Below are 9,130 nucleotides of genomic sequence, written 5' to 3' on the forward strand. Positions count from 1 at the left end.
TACATCAGGGAGTTCTGGAGATTGTGCCAGAAATTGTATATAGATAACTCCTCTTTTCCTGGTTTTCTAATGAGTCTGTCTGACTCAGGATCCAGGGTCACCTTTCTCATATCCTTCTTTGGTACAGATAAGTTTTCCATGTTCCAGGAGTCTCTCTGCTTTAAGCATAGGGAAAGATGACATCTTTTCATTTGGTCCTCAAAAACGACTTCTTCACTCTTCACAAGTGAGAACCTAGAGCAGAAAAGTAAAACATCTACTTTAACATGAATAAATAAGGAACTCCTCTTGGCCCAGCTCAGGACTGAAAGTAAGTCATTGGTCACACTTCTTAATTTTAGGTCAATCAAGAGAAGCAGAATGGTCCACTAGAAATAGTTTTAGGAACACTGTTTTTAGTATCTACTTTAGTGTTGATCTTGGACAGATTTTAGCAGCCCATTAACATTCTGGGTTTTTTTCTTTTTTTCATTTATAAAATAAGGGAATTGTATCAGATGGCTTAAGATTTTTTAGTCCTTAAAGGGTGGGATTGCTAGGTAGCTTTGATCCAGAAAATTATTCTACCAGGTTGTGCTCTTAACTCCTAGTCCCTGAAACCATAGTTTCTTGAAATCTCTATGTATCCCTGAGGAACCTTGACATGTGGATGGAACGTGTCAAGTTGACTAAGTTTTCAAACATGGAAAAGTGAGTAATTTGGAAAGTCCTTCCCATTTATCAGTATTGGGAAGGATACAAGCGGTATGTTTGTATTAAATCTGAATCCTAAGCAGTAGTTTTCCCAGTATTCCTTTTTTAATTAAAACAAAACAATATTAGTCCAAATGTAAAATATAAGCTAACGTGCATTCAGTACTTATGCAAATATGAAATTGATTAGACTTACTAATTTAACACCCAGCAATACTTTTTTTTCATTTTCAGAATACTTTCTATGTACTAGATCATATGCTGGGTAACATAATATCTTCATTAAGGGTCATCTGCTTTATTAACTATCTCCATAAGTAAAGGGCAATCTGCCAGCTAAATAATTGCACCATATAGTTTTATTGTAGCTTATTTCTTATTTTATAGATGATTGAGTACATTTTAAGAGAAGAACAAGATGAATAAAATGAGTTTCTGGCACTAAGGGACACATAATATAAAGGAAATAAGCAACAAATTTTAAGGCAACATGTCAAATGGTCTACCAGAGATCCTAAATAGAAAGGGCGCAAAGCATAAAACAATGGATTTCAGCAGGAAAAATGTAAAATATTCTCAGAAGTTGACACCTGAGCTCTTGCCTGGTGGAGGGAAGGAAAAGCACCCAGGGAGATGGAAGAACAGCAGCAAATCATAGAGTCAGGAAGATGAGTTGTTTGGGGGCAGTGAGTGGCTTCAAGGATGAGAATGTGGAATGGCCTGGCATGAAGGAGCAGTATCCCTGTATAGATAGATGGAGACAGAATCATGAAGGGCTGATTATGCCATGATAAGAGGTAGCTTGAGTAGTTTCCTGATGGCAATAAAGAACTTCCTAACAGCTGTAGTATAGATTCAGTTACCCTTCTTCACAGAGAAGGAAACTAAGTTTCAGAGAAGTTAAATGAATTATTTACACCCATATTGTCAGACTTGATACAAAAGGCTAATTAAGATTTTCTTAGTGAAAACTAAATATTTTTTCCCCTTTACTCTGTTCAACCTATATATTCTCCACAGAAACAAATTAATAAGCTCAATGCAACTTTTAAATGTACAGATGCAGTGAAGATCAGATGTTGAGGGGAAGTATAAGAAATGCTGCCCACGAGGTTGTGATACATACCTTCAGCTACCAATTGGCCAAGATGTTAAAGCATCTGTCATAGTAATAAAATAATTGTAACCAAAGAACATATCCTTCCCAAAAAGTCAATTGCTTTAACTTCTATTAGCTTACTTCCTCAGATTATCAGAAGAATTCTGAGACTATTATTTCATTTTCATAGATTTTTCATTTGGAATTACTGTAATTGGATCATATGTTTTATTAAATAATGAAATTTCTGAAGGTGTGTATCCCTTGAGAAAGATAAGTACAAACTGGAATACATGTTCACTTATTTATAATTCTTATTGTAAAAGTGATATAATTAAATGAATAGAACAAAAAACATTACTGTAATCCTACTATCTGCTTAACTTATGAATATGGACTTGATTGCAATTGGGAGGAGAGGAGAGATACCAGAAATGAAGGAGACTGGGGCTTTCAGGACAGCTCCACCTCAGAATAGAAATCATGGTTGTAACCCATTATCTTTGCAAGTATAGAAACTGGATCTTGTCCAGATATTGGATTGGACCAAAGCTTACTGACTCACATCAATCACATTCATAAAAGATTGAGGCAAAGCCAAAAATATTCACATTCTCATTTGCTATGAGAACTGCAACTGCCAGATTGAATATTTAAATCCCCTGATGGTGCATTATCTTTTTATAGAAAATATGCATGACGCTGAACTAGAGTCAGAAAATGATTTGGTGAACATTGAAAAGAAGTGTACCACAGTGATTTAGAACTGAGATCTTTGACTCAGACACAATTCATTTCAATACCTAGATGTGTGGTCTTCAGCATGTGGCTTCACCAGTTTCTACATCTTTAAATAAAGATAATTATAGTAAGGGTGCACAAGGTTATCACTTAAGGAAACCCTGTGCCTGGCAATGGTTAGTTCTCAGCCAGTGCTAGCTATTACTATTGCTCCATTTTTTTTCATAAAATCAGAGCAAAGGATGTGGATCTGATAAACTTAACATCCAGTATTATCCAGTTATGAGATTCTAGTGTGTCCTCATGGTGCTTGCTATGGAAAAAAAGAGATGCTAGTCAGTGCTAGAGACCAACTATGGTGTGATTTTGGAAGTAAACAAGGGATTTGAATCCTTGTATTTAGATTCAGCTTTCCCTAAGAATAGCTATAGGCAATGCGTAGAATGGACAGTCTAAACCTTAAGTTTTAAAATCCAAGGGCTAGAAGAAGAGGAGCCAAACTGGGTGGAGAAGCAGCTATAAATGAGGAGCATCAAGGTGGTCCGAGGGAAAGAATGAGTGATTCCCAGTCACGCTGGGGGAAATTGGAGCAGTATTCTGTGCATTGCCTATAGCTATTCTTAGGGAAAGCTGGAAACATCATTCCGTATGAAAAGTAGAGTGTCTTGCTCTATAACTCCATTTTTCTTCTTCACACAAGGTCAAAGTCAGTTGGTTTCTGTCCTCCTACTTACATGCCAGGGTTACCTTTCAGAGACAAGGACCTGGTTAATTTATCAGAACTCTGGTTCTCCCAAAAATCTCCATAGTGGCTTCTGAACCATTACTTAGATTAATTAAACCAATCACTTCTATCATACTTAAAAGTAATCTTTTAATTACAAAAATAACATGTGCCAGGAAAATTTTGAGTCATACATAAGTTAACACCCACCATCCTTCAATTCACATTCACGCCCCAGAAATAAAAACTATTGACTTCTGACAAGTGTTCTTTCAGTGTTCTTACTCATTTACAAACATTTCTATATTTTACTTTTACTAAAATGGAACTATATATATACACTCTGTTCTGGTATATTGCCTTTTTACTTAATGTATTATTTCCTTAATTATATTATTATTAAGTGAAAAATATTAGTATGCATTGAAAAGATATAGACAATCCAGGGCAAACTTTTATGTAGTAGCTGACATAACACGGGCATAGCTGAAATAATTTGAAGAAGCCTTAGATAACACAAGTTTATAACTTGACAAATAGTCTAATCCAAGCTGTCTTTTTAAATGTGCACAATAATAAATTCAAGTGTTTTATTATTGTTTTTGTTTTATTCTAAAGATGTGGAGTGAACAAAAGATATGAATAGATACTTTTCAAAAGAAGACATACCAGCAGATAAGAGATACATGAAAAAATACTCAGCCTCACTAATCATCAAATAAATAAATTCCAAGTTTCACTAAAACATAATTGTTTAAACCACGGAATTTTTTAAAACAAGAGTTTGAATTACTTGCAACATATCTTATTGATACTTATTTTATAATAAAATTTATTTTGCAGAATTCCAGACATGGACAGAAGAAACCAGACCAGCATCTATGAATTTCTTCTCATGGGCTTCTCTGAGAACCCAGAGCCTCAGCCTCTCCTGTTTGGGCTCTTTTTGGGCATGTACCTGGTCACCTTCATGGGAAATCTGCTCATCATCCTGGCCATTGGCTCTGACTTGCACCTCCACACCCCCATGTACCTCTTTCTGGCCAACCTGTCCTTTTCTGATATTGGTTTTATCTCTACAATAATTCCTAAGATGCTAGATCATATCAGCTCAGGAATTAGATTAATTTCTTATGGCGAGTGTCTGACACAACTCTATTTCTTTGGCATATTTGCAGACCCGGACAACTTTCTCCTGGCCGTGATGGCACTTGACTGCTATGTGGCCATCAGATACCCCCTTCATTATGTCATGACCATGAACTACCAACGCTGCATCTTATTGATAGCTGGGTCATGAGTGATCACCACCATCCATGCCCTAGTGCATACCCTCCTAGTGACCAGGCTTTCCTTCTGTGGTGCCAATATCATTCCCCACTTCTGTGATTTAGTCCCACTCCTGAAGCTAGCCTGCTCTAGTACTTATGTCAATGACTTGATGCTCATCTTTGTGGCAGGAACACTGCTGACTGCACCCTTTGTCTGCATTCTTACATCCTACTTTTGCATTGCTTTAGCCATCCTGAGAATTGACTCACCAAAGGGTAAGCAAAAGGCCTTTTCCAGCTGCACTTCCCACCTTTCTGTGGTCTTTCTATTCTACAGCACAGCTATTGGTGTCTATTTATGTCCTCCAGCATCCATTTCAGATGGGAAAAACAGAGTCTTCTCAGTCATGTACACAGTAGTGACCCCCATGTTGAACCCCTTCATCTACAGCCTGAGAATCAGCAATATAAAGGGGGCACTGGGAAAACTACTCTGAAAAAAAACTCCAAAAAACAAAAAACCTTAGGACCTTAGGGCCCTGACTCCAAGAATCAGAGCTAAGAGTTGAAGATTGGTTTCCTGAGAGCCCAGCCACTGTAGCTTCCCTGAACCTGAGACTTTGCTGTTGTATTTACATTTTGAAATTCAGATTGACATCTGAGGACGAGAAGAGAACCAGTAATATCAGCAAACTGTTATCATCTTTGTGGAGTGCTCATGACTCGCTTACAAAACAGTTCTTATTTATCTTTGCTGAATGCCTAGGAGAAGTCCACATATGGGGAACTTATATACATAAAAAATGAAAAAAGTCTAAATTTTTTGTTTTGCTCAAGTTTATGAAGGAGATATGGAAGATATTTCTAGTCCAAGAATATGGGATTCATTATGTCTTGTAGAAAGTAATAAAAAGGAAATATACTGTTACTTTACATTTGAACAAGAAAAGTTCTATAGAAGAATAAGAAGGTGGTTTTAAGTCCTAGGGTGCCTTGCTGCCTTTGCCACTAATGAATAGTGTGACAGCTGCACATTCATTTAAAGACTCTAAGCCTTGTTTTCCAATTTGCAAAACAAAGTGATTGAACTATGTTAGTCTAAGGTCCTCCACACATACCCATTTCTGATAGTATTTAGTATTAAAGTGACAAGAACTCAAGAATTGAATTCATGTTACACATCAAGACCCTAAGCCCACCACTTTCACATTATGTCACTTGCAACTTCCTTTTTTTTTAAAGAAAAAATAAGTTTTGGTTTCTCTACCTGTAAAACTGGAAGAACAATTACATCATAAGGTTACTCTGAATAATAAATAATATGTGAACTCACTTGGATCACAGCAAGTGCTCAATAAATGTTTATTGAAAATAAATCTTCAGAACTATTATTTATCTGAATAAATCTTAGGGCTTCCCTTCTCTCTCTCTCTCTCTCTTTCTCTCTCTCTCTCTCTCTCTCTCTCTCTCTCTCTCTCTTTGGTGCAGCCCCTAATCACTTACACCTGTGGAAACTGTTTCCAGTTTTCCTATCTGTTACCAAGAATCCTCTAGGTGATTTTTCCTCTGGTATATATTTGGGAGGTTTCTGAATGAGGAGGTGGAGAAATTTTTTTTTTAATTTTAAAGATGTGGAGTAGAATTTTCCGAGTAATTATTTAATATTCCATATCTGCCTCACACAGTCTCCAAAAGATGATTTAATGTAGGTAGAAGAGTGTGCTCATGTTGGGAGGAATGTTTCTTCACCAGCCTTGCTTGATCTTTGATTCGAAATAGAGGAAACTCAGTCAGGTAACAATGTCCTAGTTTGCTCCCTTACTCATTCTGCCCTAGAACATCTAATTGATTATTAAATGCATGCTCAGCTCAGATTCACCCTGTTTCTTCTAAAGAACCAATCTACTTACAGGGACCACATACTCTGGAACATAATTATAAGGACAAAACAGACCCCACACACATGTTGGAGGCCTCTCTTAATCCAGCACTACCTACTCTGGAGTTGACTAGAAAAGTATTTTGTATCTCACCCCAGGTAATGTCCTCCAACCTAAACACTACCCATAGCAAAGTGACAATCTGGCCTCCATCTGCTTTTACTTAGTCTTAGTTATCGATTGCTTAATAACTCAAATGGGAAAGAAGAGTTATTTTCTGGACTCCTTTAAATGCTCCAAACAATCTGAAAATCTCTCCATGTCTGAGGAGTTGAGTCATTCTAGAGTAAGTTATTTAGCCTCTCTCTGTCTCCTTGTCTGTAATAAGAGGGTAATGATGTGCTTTTAAAGACTTTATTTTGTAGTGCAGTTTCAAATTCACAGCAAAATTAAGGAGAAGGTATAAGATATTCCACTGCCTCTACACAGGAATAGCTTCCCTCACTATCAACATCCCTCACCAGAGTGGTACATTTGGTAACAATGAAACCTCCGTTGATACATCACTATCATCCAGAGTCCGTACTTTACTTTAGGATTCATTCTACATGTTGTACATTCTCTGGGTTTTGATATAGGTATATTGACGTGTTCCCACAATTACAACGTCATTCAGAGTATTTTCTCCACTGTAAAAAACCTCTATGCTCTACCTATTCATCCCTCCCATTTCCCAACTTCTGACAACCAATTATCCTTTTGCTGTAATCATAGTTTTGCTTATTCCAGAATGTCATATAATTGGAATCATACATATGTAACCTTTTCAGATTGGCTTCTTTCACTTAGTAATATGTAGTTAAGGTTAGTCCATGTCTTTTTAAGGCTTGACCATTCATTTCTTGTTAGCACAGAATAATATTCCATTGCCTAGATGTAATACAGTTTACTTACCATTCACCTACAGAACGGACATCTTGATTTGCCACCTATATTCCTTCCCTGATCAGTGCTCTGATCAGGGAATTATATAGAAGGGATTATATAGAAGGCCAATGTTTAGTTCTTTTAGGATCACTACATTGCTTTCCACAGAGGTTTAACTAGCCTCCACTGTCACCAACAGTGTAGAAACACTCCTTTTTCTCTGCATCCTCAGGAGCAAATGTTTCTTGAGATATTGATGAGGACCATGCTAACTGGAGTTAGGTTGCAATGGTATCTCATTGTGGTTTTGGTTTGTATTTCTCTGATGATTAGTGAGTCTGAGCATGTATCTAATTTTTTGAAATGGGTTTATTCATCTGGATAAAAAAAAATTGACCCCCAAATTTGCTGTCTCCAGGAAAATCATCCCATCACAAAGGACACCCACAGACTCAAAGTTAGAGAATGGAAAATGAATTTCCAGGCAAACGGATCACAAAAGAAGGCAAGAGTAGCAATCTTAATATTAGACAAAATAGCCTTTAAGTTATCAAAAATTTAAAAAGCTAATGGAAGACACTACGTAATGATAATTGTTTCAATCCATCAACAAGAAATATTCATCCTAAACATATATGCACCCAAGAAAAGAGCACCACCTTTTATAAAGCAGCTACTAAGTAAACTAAAAAAAGATATTGACTCTAACACTATTGTAGCTGGAGACCTAAATATCCCAGTAATAACCCTAGATAGAACATCAAGGCAAAAAAGTCAACAAAGAGAAGACTTCTGGGAAGATGGCAGCAGAGCTAGTCAGACTATGTGAGTTCCAGTGTGAGTGAATGAGTGTATGGAAAATCTTGCATACATGTCTATGAGTAAGTGGGTGTGTCAGTGGCTGACTGAGTGGGGACTCTGGAGCAAGTGGCCAGGGCTCTCCTGGTGAAGTGGCTTGTGCTGCAGCTGCTCTGCTTGGACCCTAGTGCTTCCCTGGACACAGAAGCCAAGTACCCTTTTATTAAAATCAGCAAAGCCCTTCCTGAGAAGAAGCTGCCAAGAGTGATGGCTGGCTCCAGGCTCTGCTTCACTACAGCAGTGCCTGGCCAGACACTGGCAGCAAGGACAGTGGAGGGAGCACAAGGAGGGAGCTCAGAGGCAGAGAACCACTGAAGAAGATGAAACAAGCTCCCTGCCACCATCTTAAAAACTGGGCAGGAAAGTGCTCCAGTTTGTTCACCACAAGTTGACAGACCCAATCTCTGTGACTGGTGAATTAAATACTCAGGGGTTGAATGTGAACCAGAGGGAGTATCCCAAAAGCACAAACTCTGGAGGAACAGGATGAGTGCTGAGTCTCAGACACCTCATCCCCTATCCAGATTCAGCTATGGGACAAAGGGTGTGACCAGAAAAAGATGAGGAAGGCTCCTGAAGAGATCAGTGGTGATTCTGGGGCTGACCCAACCCCCTCCTCCTCAGAAATCCTCAGACCACCAGACCCACACAGCTGGGGCATGACTGAGAGGGCCTAACCCAGGCAGAGCCTGGACATCAGGTGCGATAGAAGGACTCTACTCCAGGATAAGCCTGGCTGGGGCATCCCTCGCCAGCACCTGGGGAAAAGACAATCCAGTGCCTATCCACTGGAGAGGATCACCCTGAAAATCTGATAGTGAGAGGGGAGGGTTGAAGCCCCACCCACCCTCACTGCCTCCTCCTCTTTCCCTGGGCCAGACACAGGGAAAATGGTGAATGAGGTCACAACTTTGCAGGAGAGAGCAGAGGAGCTTAC

This window comes from Carlito syrichta, unplaced genomic scaffold, assembly GCF_000164805.1.
Source record: "Carlito syrichta isolate Samal-C Ts95f unplaced genomic scaffold, Tarsius_syrichta-2.0.1 Scaffold309834, whole genome shotgun sequence".
Lineage (NCBI taxonomy): Eukaryota > Metazoa > Chordata > Mammalia > Primates > Tarsiidae > Carlito > Carlito syrichta.